At 37.7% G+C, this 17,186-nt stretch overlaps 1 protein-coding gene across 7 annotated transcripts in view; it reads left to right on the forward strand.

The window, feature by feature from the left end:
• The window catches only part of MARCHF1 (membrane associated ring-CH-type finger 1), an 874,367-nt gene that overhangs the window by 710,370 nt on the left and 146,811 nt on the right, over nt 1-17,186 (forward strand). The window lies entirely within an intron of this gene.

A 17,186-nucleotide genomic window follows, 5' to 3' on the forward strand; every position in this document is an offset into this window, starting at 1 on the left:
GATGAAAAAACAAAATACTCCCTAAACTGTCTTAATTCTAAGCAAAACACCAGAATATCAAAAAAAAAAAAAATTATGGCACGGCAGTGATACTCTAGATTTTTATTTTGCCTAGAAAACAAAATTAAGGGCTATTCTCTAAAATGAGACACAATGCAATGTATAGACTCTGTGTTTGGGGGAGTGAGAAGTCATTTAGAGCCATTTATCAAATTGGAAAATTATGTCTTCCAAAAACGTAATTCAGACAAAGATAGATTTACCATGAATAGAGTTTGGTCTGCAGGGCCACTCACTTTCCGGCACCCTCTATGGCCCTGAACTTAATTTTGCGTATGTAATTTTATATTATTTTCCTTCAGAGGAGCCCCCCAAATAGTTGTCAGCTATAGGCACTATAGAACATAGATCCATATCCAATTTAGGGAAGTGTTTTGTTTTCAGAAACAAAGAACTTTATTACTCATTGGAAAAATAGCAGTAGCCGAGTATCAGGACTTTCTTAAGCTGGTTTCCTGAGGCCACTTCTTAGGAGACAATGCCGAGATGGTCTGGTGACACTTGCAAACACACTGCACTGGTTATAGGAATGCAACCCTACACTTAGGAAACTCTCATTTTTAATACATAGTAAGTATGCCTGTGCATTGCTCTGTGAGACAAAATCTCTATGTTCCAATCTTAGCCATTATGCAAACATTCTTACAAAGATAGTCGAGCACTAAAGCTATGAATAATTCTGCTTACAAGACATGTGAGAGATACAAGAGACCCATAAAAATTGTATCTCAATACATGGGACTGAACATTTATAATTATATCCAAATCTGGGGACCTTCATAGATTTTTGAGGGGCGATGTGGGATAGTACTAATTCTGGAGAAAGACGATCAGAGTGTAAGTTGCTGTGCTGTCACTTCTTATGTGACCGTGAGACATTCACTTAACCTCCCTGAGATACAGCTGCCTCCTCAGTGACACGAAGGTGATGGTATCAGTCATTTGAAGGTTTCCTTAAGTAACTGTAAATTAAAAACATACCTTTCAAATGGCTTTCATCTTAGTCACATCATGAAGGGCCTTGCCTGCAACTGCAGAACATTGTCATCTTTCTAAACTTGAATGTTCATGTTGACCTAGAAACTTGTAAACATACTGACAACTCCTTTATCACACCAGATATTGTTTCATGATCCAGGGGTACAATTATATTGCTTTGCCAAGCTGCTGTTTGAGCTTGACATAATGCAGCTTATTTATAACTTTTGAACTTTTAACTTATTCTTTGAGAAATAAAAAGTCTGGAGTGTAGTTTCCCGTCTAGGAGTTCTTCCAGGCTCTGGTATAGATTAATTGCATCCCTGTGTGGGAGACAATTAATGACAAAAATGCATAATATGCAGAGGGAAATGAAAAGCTCTCTTCTTAAATAGTCTAATTGTGCGATAGCAGAAATTCAACTATCAGACACCTGCAGAGATAAAAAGATTTCTATGTGCATGTTTATTTTATTTAAGCCAAAATGACTTTCCTTTTATTCACATTCAGAATGACAGTCATAAATGCTAAATACATTGTTGAGTTCTCACTACTTTTTCATGAATTACTAAGTGATAAACTTTTCATTAGGACCATATAACTTACCAACTGTGAAGTGGCAAAATCTAGCAATGTTTGAGTCCATTAACATTTTTAAATGTTTATTTATTTTATTTTTGAGAGAGAGAGAGGGAGAGAGAGCAGGGGAGGGTCAGAGAGAGCAAGACAGAGAATCCCAAGCAGGCTCCACACCTTCAGTACAGAGCCCCATGTGGGGATCGATCTCATGAACTGTAAGATCATGACCTGAGCAGAGATCAAGAGTTGAACGCTGAACCGACTGAGCCACCTGGGTACACCAAGTCCTTTAACTTTTAAAGTGGTGGGGAAAAAACATTAAAGCGGAACACGGGTGCTTTTTCTCTCATTTTGTCAAAATTATTTTTATGTAGAAAAAAAAGACTATAAGTGTTTGAAGGGTGTGATTACAGAGTAATTAAGAGCATGGATTCCAAAGAAACTGTTTAGGAGGGTTATTTAACTTTCTTAATAACTTAACCTGTGAAAGGAGAATATATTATAGTATCTACCTCTTGGAGTAGTGCTTAGAACAGTGACTGGCACTATGGCAAGTATTAGCTATACTTATTATGGAACTCTTAATATGTATATCACAGTGAGAGCACCAAATAAGTGCTTCATAAATCTTTTTGTAAGTAAGTGAATTTGGGGCATAGGTTCTAATATATGCATTGTGTTCTGAGTGGAATAAGAATAAATAATAGGCTGGTAAAAATTAAGTCAGTCAGGTGCCTGGGTGGTTCAGTCCCCTTAAGCATCCAACTTCGGCTCAGGTCATGATCTCACGGTTAGTGAGTTCGAGCCCTACATCAGGCTCTGTGCTCACGGCTCAGAACCTGGAACCTTCTTTGGATTCTGTGTCTCCCTCTTTCTGCCTCTTCCCCGCTCACACTCTGTCTCTCTCTCAAAATAAACAGTAAAAAAAATTACAATGTTATGATATAGGTAAATAATGATCTGACATAATTTTATTGAAAAAATACTGCATATTTCTGTTTCCTAAAAAAAGTTACATATTTATACCTATATATGTGTATATTTAACAATAATAAATTATCTTATGTCAGTGGCAATATTACTCATAATGAGCATCTTTCTTAATTTTTATCAAGTTCGTGTTGTCCCCAATCCTTTGATACAGGACAATTGCAGATACTACAGAGGAGTCTGTCCCCCGTGGGTTGGCAGGACTGTCCACCACACTACTGAGTCTGCTTTCCTGCCCATTTCTTACAATGCTTTACTGAACCAGCAGAACTTTCTAATCATCAATATTTGTGGAATGTCACCCATCAATAATCATATTCTGTACTGGAAATGAGGACTTCCATGTACTCAGTGAGCTTACAGTGAAGGAGTTGAGATCCCATATATATGTGAGATATACACATATATAAATTAATTAAGTAGAACTGATAACTCCCTGTGCAGAAAAGATAACAGAGCAGGCCTGAGACTCTTACCTCCAAAAGGCCTGTTGGTAAAGTTGGCCTTTGGCTGGCATCTGGGAACTTGGATTTCAGGAATGGTGTACCACCCTAAATTATAAAAATAGTTCACAGTGCCTGAACTGTGAAAAAAATATATATATGGCTTATCCAAAATACTTGCCTTCCTTAGGAAGTCTGGAATTTGGGTACATGCTAGGCAATAGGTACCGATGTGACCAGCCCCCAGTGAAAACTTTGTGCACTGAGTTTCTAATGAATTCCCCTGGTAGATAGCTCTTCACATCTGTTGTTACAACTTATTGCTGTAGGAGCCTGTTTGACTCCACTGGGAATAAATTTGGAAGTTTGCTCCTGGTTTCCTCTGAACTTTACCCTCTATGCCTTTTCCTTTTGGTGACTGTGCTTTGTATCCTTTCACTGTAATAAACGTAGCCATAATTATGACCATAATTTAGTCCTGCGAGCTGCCTAGAAAATCACTGGAACTGGGTGTGGTCATGGGAACCCCTCCTGTGCTAGCCAAAAAATATAGACAGAAGGCTGTGGGAGTTGAGAGAATGATCACTTCCACGTGATGAGGACAGGATAGCATCAGAGATGGTTTCTTGGAAGAATGGTATACAAACAGGGCCTCGAGGAATGGGTGTGACTTGATCAACTACCAAGAAAGTAGGCTTAAACGGATATACGTATGAGGCATGGAAGACAAAAAAAATAAATCATAAGGAGAAAGATACATAAATGGTTTTAAGGACCTTTGAGATGGAACTCTGAATAATAGGATACTTTCTCTTTAGTCAGAACAGACAAGTGTCATCTATCTTGGAAACAGAGGGATGGATTTAGAACCCATCAAGGTCCTTGAGACTTTTTTTCAGTAAATATGTCTGCAATTGAACATTATTATTTTTGCTGTTCAGGATTGTATAAACATGATCGCACAGTTGTGAATATGAAATATACAAGTGTGGGACAAATAACAAAAGTTGAATTGTTAATAAACATTAAAAATTTTCTCCTAGTTTTATCTGTGAATCTTTTTACCCCATATTATTTAATTGCAGTTATACTTTGAGTGTTATACTTTGAGTTTTCTGGCCATTCCACCTTTTAATTTTTTCTTAGTTTATATTTCTAGTTTGTTTTAGGACATAGAAGACAGACCTGTGATTCTCTTTTTTTTTCCTATTCTAATAGGATTTGTATGTGTTGAACATGTTAAAATGGATGCAAAAGCTACAGAGAAGCTATATGGGTTTAAAACAATGTAGGTGAGATTGTCAGAATATCTTCAGTGTGAACACAACAACATTTACTTATCCATCACTTGTTTTTGTTTGTTTGTTTTTTGAAAAGCTGCTCTTGATATTAATGCTGGTTGCTGCTTTTTAACCCACATATGGCTCATAAATAGGTTCCTCAAGATGTAAAATTAGCCAAATTTGGCCTTTCTTTTATTTCTTCTAGGCTGAGAAATCATTATATTCAACTAGCAACAGCATATTATGTATTTCACAAGGAAAATATTTCAAAAGCAAACTGTCAAAAGGAAAGAAAGCCTGTACTTTCAATTCAAATCAACATCTAGAATTTTCTTTTAAGTGAAATACTTCAGGCCTTTTGGTCTATGTGGGAAGCAGCTCACAAAATGTAATCTACTTATGAAAAGAAACTCAAAAGCCACCATCTTAACAAAATATTTCGGTGTTTCCATTATTTCCTGTTATATCCCCTAGACTTCATTTACTTGACAAAGGTTCATCAAAATTGTTCTGTTGGTCCTTACCTAGAAATATCATGTATAATGTTAAGGAAAGATGGTATATAGTATTTAAAATAATATTTCTAAAGCTTTCTCTTCTCTTATTCACATACCTAGTTTATTCTTCCATAAATGAAGATGCATGGTATAGTCAATACAATTTATTCAACAAACATTTTTTAAGGATATACTGTGTACAATACATTATAGAAGCGATAGCATTTTTTTTTTAAACGTTTATTTATTTTTGAGACAGAGAGAGACAGAGCATGAACGGGGGAGGGGCAGAGAGAGAGGGAGACACAGAATCTGAAACAGGCTCCAGGCTCTGAGCTGTCAGCACAGAGCCCGACACAGGGCTCGAACTCACGGCCCATGAGATCATGATCTGAGCCGAAGTCGGACGCTTAACCGACCAAGCCACCCAGGCGCCCCAGAAGCGATAGCATTTTAAATAAATACTTTCTTTTGATCAAATACATACTTTGATTTTACTGTGTAAATCTTTAGCTCTCCATTTTTGCCAGATATGCCTTTAATATTATAACTTATTTTCCAACAAGGTCAAGGTGGAAGTGTTCCCTAAATGGAAAATGTATTGGGAATTCTTTCAGCTGAACCTGAGCCAAGCATTTGCATCTCTGAACAGGTGTTTAATGTTCTGACTTATTGAGAGATCCATCTTGGTTTGCTTGTACAGAGGACCTATAAATCAGTCATAGCCTCAGACTACATACCTTTAGAGGGCAGGTTTGATAGGTAAAATGGGATGTATAATTAGGAAACAACTAGAAATGAGATAGACTAATTTGAGAACTGTCACAGAGCCTGAGTCAGGGTCTGTTCTGAGACCAAAGCTGAGGAAATGAATGTAAATTTAGTTAAATTGGTAAAGGTAGTAGAGAAAGAGTAAGAAAGCCTGAAACCTTATATCCTGAGGCTTTTTCTTTATATGCACTCACTCCTTAGGTGATCTCATCTTGCCTCATGACTATATACAGTATGCCAACAACTCTCAAATAGATATTTCTAGCCCAGATTTTTACCGTGAATTCCAGACTAAAATATCCTACTTACATTTTCTATACCAGTGTATAATAGGAATCTGTTTTAGGTCAGATTGCCCAGAAATAGGTCATAAAATGAACTTTTTTTTGCAATTATTTACTATGGAGAAACCACAGAAGCTCAGGAGAAGCCATCAAAGGAGTGGGAGAAGCAGGACAGGGAAGAGGAGGAAGTCAAGAAAAGTTCCCCTGATCCTGCAAGGGGGATCTGCAGTATAAAAGGAACTGGAAGTTGTTCCCACTTGAAGCATGAGAACAGGGCTTTCATCCTCACCTACCAGCCATTCATGAGCTCAAGGTCTCCCAGAGAGGGGAAAACTTCCAGGTACTTTGACTGTCTTTACATACAGGTAAAGCTGTCTAAGAAGCCAAGGGCAGTTCTTCAAAGGGAATCACAGTTACAGGATCTTGGACACAAAATTGCCCAGAAGCTTAAGGATGCATGTACTGAAACAATGAAAGAGGCCAGACTGGATTTTGGTGGAACACTGGCAGCATCTGCTATGGCCCATCAGTTGAACCACTCAGATCCATATGAACTCATTCTATCCTGTCATGGATAGATCATGGATAGATAATAAATGATGACCGGTCATAATTTCTGAGGAAAAAAAATAAAAGACATGGATTAGTAGAACAAGCTTGTGCTATACAATTGCCAAAGCCATAAATGATTCATCATCATCTCCTACCACTCATTCCAAATATCCCTCATTCTGGATGATCAGTTCTGTTAGGCTAGATAGCTTTCTGGTGAAGTGTCTCTGACCTCCAGTATTTATTACCATGCCCGTAACAGGCTGTGTTTTCTGTAGTCAACCGTTTGAAGTTAATCCTGGGCATGGTTAAACAAACAAACAAACAAAATGCTGCAGTGGATCCCCCAAGTTTTAAAATATGTCTTGCTTCCTCATTATATAGCAGCAACCCTACCTCCTCATAATGGACAAATCCAATTTTTCAGTGAATTGTTGCTCTGCCTACAAGACAATATAATTTGTGTTACCAAGTTCATGAGGGAGAGCTTCAGTCATGTGGTCAACTGATGTCCACGGTAAGACCTTTGGTCTTTCTAGAGCCAAGTGGCATGCCAGGAGCTGCTTTCTATGAAGAGAACTCCACTCCAATAGTATGGCCTTGATCTGGAATACTAGGGTTTTCACAGGATTTCTCCATTCAGAGAATTCCATTCAGAGAATCTGCACTGCATTCTTATTTACCATGGTACCTCTAATAGTATGGGATTTGCCACTTAGTACAACTCTGGCATGAAGGTTACTTATACTGAAGCCAAAACTACTGCAAAAACTTCTCTTATTCTTGACCCTACTCAAAACTGGTAGCCTTCTGAGTCATCTGACAAAGGATTTAAGCATTATTCCAAAGTGTGGTTCTTGCCACCTCTAAAACCCAGAATCCTATCAAGCACTCTGCGTCTTTCTTAACAGTGTGCTAAAATGCAAAATTTGTCCTTCACTCTGAAGGGACTGTGTTGACATGCACAACACACCAGATCCCCCCAAATTTTCACTGATTAAGCCAGCTCCTGAATGTGGTATTTTTCTCCTGTGCTCTAGAACACACATACCCTAATGAGGCATTCAGATCACTGGCCTTTCCTGCTCCTTAGATCTGATTAACATGATATCATCATACAATAAATTAATCTCGTGTTTGACAATTGTCAGTCAAGGTCACCTCCAATCTACATTGTGACAAATCCCTGAGGCAGGATCAGGAATGTGTACTGATGTCCATGCCAGGTGAATGCGAGCTGCCTTTGATCCAGCTTTGATTCATTTATGATGAATATTAAAGAGAACATGTCATTAAGACAATAGTTTCATAGTACATGCCCAGCCTTCATACCACATCGTGCTGATCCGCTCTAATAATGATAGTGCATAAAGCACAGTAACTGCAATTATGGCCACTGCCTGGCTACATTTGCCATTGTCTACTGTTATTTGCCTGACCCATTGGGTTTCCATTTCAAGAACTAGCCTGAGAAATTAAATGGTGACATGATGGGAACAATCACCCTTCTATCCTTTCAGGTCTATTTTTCACACAACAGCCAAAATGATTCTTTTCAAATATAAATCAGATAGTGTCTTGCTCCTGTTTAAACCCTCTGATGGTTTCCTGTATCACTCAGAGTAAAACATAAATCCTTACATTGGGCAAGAAACCCTAATCTGGCCCTGCACTATCTCTCTAATTGTATTTCTTATCGGTCTCCCTCCTAGTCACTCAGCTCCAGACACACTGACCTCTTTGCTGTTCCTCAAACAAAAGCTTTTGCTGCAGAGCATTTGCCCTCCTTGCTCGTGCTATTCAGAATGCTCATTCCTTGGATATCTGCAAGATTGGCTTCCTTCATTTTTTTTAATTTCTACTCAGATACCATCTTACCAGTGAGCACCTATCTCCTTTCCCGCTGCATTTTTTAAAAATTTTATTTAAATCCAAGTTAGTTAACATACAGTGTATTAAGGGTTTCAGGAGTAGAATTTAGTGATTCATCACTTACATATAACACCCAGGGCTCATCCCAACAAGTGTCCTCCTTAACACCCATCATCCATTTAGCCCATCCCCCCACCCAACACCCCTCCAGCAACCCTCAGTTTGTTCTCTGTGTTTAAGAGTCTCTTATGGTTTGCCTCTGCCTATTTTTAAGGTTTTTATTATGATCTGTAATTTTATATATTTTCTTATTTGTCTTATTTAAGCTCTAAGAGAACAAGAACTTTATTTCTTTGTTCAGTTTTGCTTCTTCAGCACCTAGTAAAAGTGACTGATAAATAGTATACGTTCAGTATATATGTGTTGAATGAATGAATACAGCCTGTTTTGCTTTTTTAGCTTTAAAACATATTCTCTTAACTTGGAATGTGTGGATATATAGAACGGTGATCTTTGAACAAGGCCAGTACTTGAACTTGTTACCAGTACACATAAGATAGAACAGAATGTATAAGTGTTTGCAGTAGATACAATTGGTCCCACCCTAAAACTTAATACCACCCATCCTCTCTCAGCTCCTTTGAATGTTTTCAGATCATTCACCAGCCACCTCCCTCTTCATAGATTTTATTCTAAGTCAAGTGGTGACCTTTCACCCTGTATACATAACACATGAGCATTTTTTTATTTTTTATTACGTTAATTTGAGAAAGAGAGAGAGGGAAGGGGGTGTGGCAGAGAGGCAGAGAGAGAGAGAGAGAGAGAGAGAGAGAGAATCCCAAGAAGGCTCCGTGCTGGCAACGCAGAGCCTGACACGGGGCTCAAACTCACCAACAGTGAGATCATGACCTGAGCCAAAACCAAGAGCCACATGCTTGACCGACTGAGCCACCCAGGCACCCAAGCATTTTTTAAAACCACACTTTAATACAGACCAAGGGGCATCTATTGCAGAAGAGGCACTTAATAACAAGGTAAAAAGGATGTCTTACCAAGTGGATTTCAGCCAGCCTGTGTCCTAAGCTCCCCCATTCCTGTGCCAGGGCCCATAAATGGAATAGTCATATTGTCAGAGAAGGAGGCTATATATGGACAACAATGCCATGATCTCTTTCTCACCAAGGGTGAAAGATCACTCCACCACTGAATGAATGCTTAACCTGTCAGAAACAGAGACTGATGTTGAGCCCCCACCAATTTAGTAGCATTTATCAAGAAGACCATCCAGCCACTTGATAGCAACTTGATTGCCTCAGATACCTTCCATTTTGGGTTTGCCTCTCATACAAGGTTAGGACCAGGGTGAAGTAAGTGAAGCATTAGGCCCAGACACAAACTTTAAGGGGATACCAAGAAATCCAGTAATCAAGGTAAATTTTAATGCAATACTTTAAGAGTCAAATGTCCTGCAAAAACTCCATGATAACTAAAATAACAAAATTTTAAATGAAAACAAGATCAGTGCTGTGTCAGGCTATATGCAGCCAGAAGCAAAGGAAAAAATCTGTAATACTGATTTTTCATTTATTTACAGTTTTGATATTTGTTCATCGTGGGTTTTTTTGCATTAATTATGATTTTTAAAAAATATTGCTTTAAAAATTTTCTTCTAGTGGTTGCTGAATTTTTTCGTGCACTTCTATGTTATGTGCCCGCGGCAAGTGCCTCACTCCTCCACTCTCTTCCCAGCTCTGTGTCTATCTGAATTTAAATTAGTTGCAATTATATAACATTTAAAAACAATTTCTTCAGTTGCGCTGGCCACATTCAAGTGCTCAATAGTTCCATGTGACTAGTGCTTACCATATTGAACAACATTGATGCAGAATGTTTTTATCATCACAGAAAGTTCTATCAGACAGATGTTGTTGCTCTTGAAAATATGTTGAACTCCTCTGTGGAAAGAAATAAGTGAATGGTACCTAGATGTTTTCAAAACAACTAGAAAACTAATCCCAATCTGGAAAATATGTGATACTATTTAAACTGTCAATTTGCACGTTCTTAAATCCCAATGCCTGCCATTCCCCTTTTCTTGACTTAAGGAAATATTCACATAATAAGAAATATTGAAGATCAAGAACTATTGATCATGAATGAGCCCCAGGAATTAATGACACAGCACTAATTGCTGTGGTTGAGATACTGTAGTAATGTTGGAAGTTGTTTTTCCAGGCCAGATCATAAAACAAAAGTGGGCCAGTATTTGGTTCCCACAATAATCCAGAAAGGGAATGAATAACATGTGGTTTTGTGGTGCCAGGGGTGGGAATCATCTCTCCCCACTGATCATCTGTTATACAGAGCAGAAACAAAAAAGCAACCTTACAGTTGTACTTTCTTTTCCAAAGGAAAATACCTATTTTAAATGAGGATGATTCCATTCAATTTCATTCTCATTTTTGCAGATACTCATATATTTCATTGTAATGAATCTCTGATGAAATAAAAGCATGTATTTAAAGTCTAAATAGCCATGAAATAATAGTTTTGTGGAATGTTGGGGGCTGGGGATAGAAGATGGTATAAGCAAGAAAAATGAATGCTATCTGCTGATACTCTAAACTATCATAACTTTCTCCCACTGAATTTCCTCAACTCAAAACTTAACACAAGAAAAGTTGATCTGAGGCCAAATTGGTGTTTCTTTCCTTTGAGTATCTTTAACATCAACAAACCATACAAAATTTTTTAAGTTTGTAGCATCTGACGTGGTAGTGTGATGGTTGCACCCTTGAATTTTTCACCTATGATTTTATTTTAGGAAATAATTTTGCAGATTTCCCCTCTCCTAACAATAGCTGCATTTAGTTCCAGCAACTATAAAGACTGATCAGTGAAGGATTTGGATGTACTCTAGTTCAAATACTACGAGGAAATAAAAGAGTATTGTTTAAATCATTGAAAGCCAAAAAAGTCAGAGTTTTTGATCATCTTTAACCTATTTACACAAAAGACATGTTGATATATTTTCCACAGGATTACACCAGAGTCTCCTCTCACTGCTTCTCTCCTTTTCTGTTATTTTTTTTTTCAACATTTATTTATTTTTTTGGGGACAGAGAGAGACAGAGCATGAACGGGGGAGGGGCAGAGAGAGAGGGAGACACAGAATCAGAAGCAGGCTCCAGGCTCTGAGCCATCAGCCCAGAGCCTGACGCGGGGCTCGAACTCACGAACCGCGAGATCGTGACCTGGCTGAAGTCGGACGCTTAACCGACTGCGCCACCCAGCTGCCCCAGTTTTTTATATTATTAGATATTAGTTGTCGTTTTAAAATTTTTTATGGCCTTCGTTCATTTTCTCTTTTTTTCAGGTTATAATTAAATCCTGGGCGGGTGGGCAGTGGGTTGTTTATTTTTGGTTTTGTTTTTGTTTCTTGTGAGTTTTTTTGCTTCTCTCAGCTACATTTTATTTGGTTACTTACTATCATTTGTTTCCTTTCAGCGTCCTTCATCACCCCCTATTTTTGAGTTCCTTCCATGTATCCTACAGCGAGGAGAATGTTGGCAGCTGTGTTGTTAATGTAATTAATGTGCATAGTCAATTTGGATTGACTAGGCCAAATAAATCCACTTTGAGACTTAAACTACCCAATTTGGCTGTCTTTGTTGATCAGATTAACTGGGTAATTGTCAAATCTCTATCTCACTAATTACTGCAGAGATATATCATGTATTCCCTCATTTGATTCTCATATCATTGAAATTTACAATCAAAGCTTTATGAAGGAATAGTGACATATAAATAGCACCAACTGAAGATGAAATTCAGCAACCACTTGCATCATTTTCATCTCCTCTTTGTACTGAAGTGAGAAAACGCAAAAATTATTAGAATGTGTTTTTCTTGCTGCCACCAAGGAAAAGATGAATGCTGGGAACTGTACATCCACTGGACCTAAAACCCATATACACTGTACTTCCCCTCACAACATACTGAAAATCTCAAACTTAGTAAATTTTTATTTTTACCTTTAAAAATGAAAGTAGAACAATTAATTACTTTTTGGCTTACGATAGGCTTTCGGTCAACCAGAAGGAAAGATTTTGCTGACCAAACTGCAATAAACTAGTATTTTATTTATTTAGTCAGCAAACTTATCTTTTGTACTTGTTCTGAGGTAAGTGAAAAGAACATAGCTTCTTACGTCTTGGAACATATGTTGCTCATGAGAGGCTGTTGGGTAACCCGATGATTACAGTTCCATATAAAGTGCTTTCTTGATTCCCCAACTTGGACATTTCTACTATTTCAAGATGACTTTGGTTAAAATAAGAAAAAAGAGAATACTAACATTAATATTAGTAATTACTATCAGATGTGCCTGCCCATCTAAAAAACCAGACAAAACATACACACCAAGAAGCTAACAAATTAGCATGTCTCTAATCCATGTACTACAGAATAAATTTTACGTTGTTTGGAAAGAGCTCTAATGGAAGGATTTAGTTTTGTGAAAACGTCTTTGTTCTGAGAACAGAACAAGATGGCTAAAATAGTGAAAATAGTAATTATTTATTGGTCCTGAAAATATTTCATTTGATGAAAAAAGAAAACCTTTCTCACAGGTTTTTTACAGTGAACTTTAATGGCAGACTCATTTTTTTTTTTAATGTTTATTTACTTTTGAGACAGAGAGAGACAGAGCATGAGCAGGGAAGGGACAGAGAGAGAGGGAGACACAGAATGTGAAGCAGGCTCCAGGCTCCAGGCTCCAGGCTCCGAGCTGTCAGCACAGAGCCCGACGCGGGGCTTGAACTCACGAACCGTGAGATCATGACCTGAGCCGAAGTCGGATGCTTAACTGACTGAGCCACCCAGGCGCCCCAAGGGCAGACTCAGTTTGTACATGAGCATACACTATGTAAAAGAGCACTTTTCTTATGTCAGCTGGGCCATAGACTTGCTTTTTGTCCTAAGTGGACAAATAACAACAACAATAATAATAGTTCACATTTATTAAAAATCAATGTGTAAAGCACTGAGCTCAACATCTAATCCAAGAGATAAAGGGTTTTCAATGTAGGTATTTAGAAAATCAGACCTTATGATAGAAATGGTTCAGTGAATATATATATTCAAGGTACTTGAAGGAGATATGAAGAAAAATATTAAATGTGGCCCACCCATCCATCTTTTCATGTGTTTTATCCACTATGTGTTCATTCACTCAGATATGAACCCAAATGAGGAAATAGAACATCGTGCAATTTATATACAGGTCCTCCTGCTCAAATTATGAAGAAAAGCTTTGCTTACTGCTGAATACACAGTAAAATTATGTTTTTTTATAATTTTTTTTAAACGTTTATTTATATGAGAGAGAGAGAGGCACAGTGTGAGCAGGAGAGGGTCAGAGAGAAAGGGAGACACAGAACCCAAAGGAGGCTGCAGGCTCTGAGCTGTCAGCACAGAGCCCAACGCAGGGCTCAAACTCACAGACTGTGAGATCACGACCTGAGCCAAAGTCAGACGCTTAACCGACTGAGCCACCCAGGTGCCCCAGTAAAATTATGTTTTTTTTAAATATTATATCTAAGGCAAAAAAAATTGTTTTATATTGAAAATTATTTTTATCAGTAAAATACAGAATTAGCCTTTCTTGAGGTGAAACTTTATTATGTCTTACTAATATAAATCAATACTAATGAGCACTTGCTATGTGTCATTTATTGAGCACCTACTATCTGTCAAACACCTTAGCTGGTGCTGTACACATATTATCACTAACCCTCACAGGAAGCTTTTTAGATAGGTTTCCAGTTTAAAGATTAGAAAACTAAGATTAGGTAATTTACCCTCATTCACAAAACAAGTTAGTGGCAGCGCCTGGATTTTTAACCTAGGTGTTGTACTCAAAGAGTTATTTATCCACAGTCTAAGGTGCCAGACCACCCTCACAGGCCTCTCTGACCGGTCTTCAATGTGACACACACAGAGGTATGAATGGCCATCACGCATTATGTAGGACTCACACTATACAAGGAAAGGGAAGTGATTTCAAACTGATTGGATAATTAACATGTATAGTATTAAGAAAAGATTTGAGGTGACTTATTTTGATACACAGTAGGAAGCCATTTGGGTTTCTTAGGAAGAGGGATGGCATAATAAAAATGGCATTTAAAAAATGCATTGTAAACCTGTCATGTGGTACACTTAAAATATATGCATAATCTTACCAAAAAATGTATTGAACACAAATACTGAATGCTGGATGATGATATGCATTCTGAACGAATTTAGGAATGAAGTGTACTTTTGTATGCAACTTACTTTGACATGAATTATAAAAATAAAATGGATTTGTGAATGGATAGAGGGATGGATGAGTAGATAAATATATGATAACATAAAATTAGCAAAATGTTAGAAATTTGGGTATTGGTATATTGGTGTTAGTGCATAATCCTTTAATCCTTTCAGCTTTTATGTATATTTGAAAATTTTCATCAGATGCTAGAAAAAATAGAAACGTGGGTTATAGTATATAGGATGGAATGGAGGAGCAGAGAGCAATGCTCAGGGACATTACAGTAAACTGGATATGAGCTGAGTATCTGTGGAAGTTAGTGACAATGGGAAAGAAGCATTGATCATGATTAATATTTACATAAAGAAATGAGTTATGGTAAACAATTAGAAATAAGGGATGCAAAAAAAGACAGATGAATCTTATTGAGAGATTCCAGCCTTGTGTAAAGAACAAATGAGGGTACTTTCATAATCTGGCATTAAGGTCCTTGATGTGACAGGTGCCCAAATGCTGGCTTTTCTTTGAGGCACTTCTGTAGCAGGTTTTTTTGGAGACCTCACCAACTGGAATTCTCCTGACATTGGCAACATACTTTGTAACTGAGACTTCATGACCCTCTAAAGCTCATTTTACTTGCTACACTGATATATATCCCCTGCCACAGGCTCTTCCTGCAATGTGACATTCATATTCTTCTAGCAAGAAGGACCTATGTTCCCTCCTCTTGAAACTAGGTGGAATTTCATCATTTCTCCAACCAGTTAAACATACCAGAAGTGATACTCTGTGTCTTTTAAGACTATGTCATAAGATTCTGCTTAGTCATCGCTCTGTCATGACACACTCATTGAGAGCCCTGACATCATAATGTAAGATTACTACTGGCTGTCCTAAATCCACCATGCTGGGAAGCTCACATAGAGAGTTCACACAGAAATAGAGATGCCCAAGGAGCCTCAGCTATTCCAGATCCCAGATGCTGGAGTCTTCCCATTACTGGTGGCAGACAAGTGAGTGAATGAGCCTCCCTGTGATTTCTGCCCCAAGCCTTTAAGCCTACCCAGTTTCCATCAACTGAAGCCAAGAGTTGTTCTTGTTTAGCCCTGTCCAGATTGCGCATGTGTGAGCAAAATAAATGTCATCATTTCAATATACAAAGTTTTGGGATAATTTGTTACTAAGCCATTATAAGTCATACACACAGACTTTTTCCATTAAGGTCACTTTGTCCTAGCTGGAAGACTGATTTCTTTTAAGACTACTTAAGGCCCAAAGGAAGCATGAACTCTTGCTCCTAAGCAGTGAAAATACATCTTATTCCAGTTAGTTTCCTCTCCCCACTCTGTACTAGTGCCCAGATTCAATTAGTCTCTTTAAATTTTTGTAGGTGAGTCAGACTGTAATCTCCATAGCTTCCAAAATCTGACAATAAATATCAAGCTAGGCCTACCACCAGTCCATATGTCACCTTTGTGCGAAGTAGAAAAAGGTACCACTTACCCACAGTATTATCTTTCCATCTATCATAAAATAATCATAATATATACTCACTTTATTGGGTCAAAATATTTTACTGCCACTTGATTGAAAATTATTTTACTATACTGAATGTCTGTAATGCGAATGACACCCCTAGAGGGCAGTGTAAAATCTGCATATCACTGCACATACCAGTGTGAGAATTCTTCTCCACATCTTCCTAAATCTCCTTTTACTTGGCTTGAGATGGAGAGAAACATCCTTTCAGTCACACTGAATAACACTTCTCTTCTATCAGTCTTTCCTTCTTCACATAGCCTAAAAGTGGTTAATGGCCTAGAAATGTCACAAAACTAGATTTCAAGAGCCATCTCTTTAAAATATGGGGATACTGTTATAGTAAAATAAGAAATTAAAAAAACACTGTACATTAACTATACAGGAATTAAAATTTTAAAATAAAATGCAAATATGGGGATACTGTTTACATTTCTGACATGCAGTTCTGGGGTACCTGGGTGGCTCAGTCTGTTGAGCTTCTGACTTTGGCTCAGGTCATGATCTCACGGTTCGAGCCCCATGTCGGGCTCTGTGCTGACAGCTTGGAGCCTGGAGCCTGCTTCAAATTCTGTGTCTCCCTCTCACTCTGCCCCTCCCCACTCGTGCTCTCTCTCTCTCAAAAATAAATAAAAATTTTAAAAATTATTTAAAAATGCAGTTCAGAACTGCATAGTACTATTTAGCATAACCCCAATAATATCTGGTTATTATTCATCTATTCCACAGCATTGTTTATTATATATATATATATATATATATATATATATATATATACACACACACACACACACACACACACACATACAAATACAATTAAACACATATATTGGTTGCAATAAGATGTACTTTCACTGCTAAGGATTATATATATATATATATATTGATTTTATGTGTGTACATATGTGTGTGTGTGTGTGTGTATATATATATGTGTGTGTGTGTGTGTGTGTGTGTGTGTGAGAGAGAGAGAGAGAGAGAGAGAGAGAGAGAGAGAGACAGTACCAGGCACTAGGAAAGTA

The sequence above is a fragment of the Leopardus geoffroyi genome, chromosome B1 (genome assembly GCF_018350155.1).
Source record: "Leopardus geoffroyi isolate Oge1 chromosome B1, O.geoffroyi_Oge1_pat1.0, whole genome shotgun sequence".
NCBI lineage: Eukaryota > Metazoa > Chordata > Mammalia > Carnivora > Felidae > Leopardus > Leopardus geoffroyi.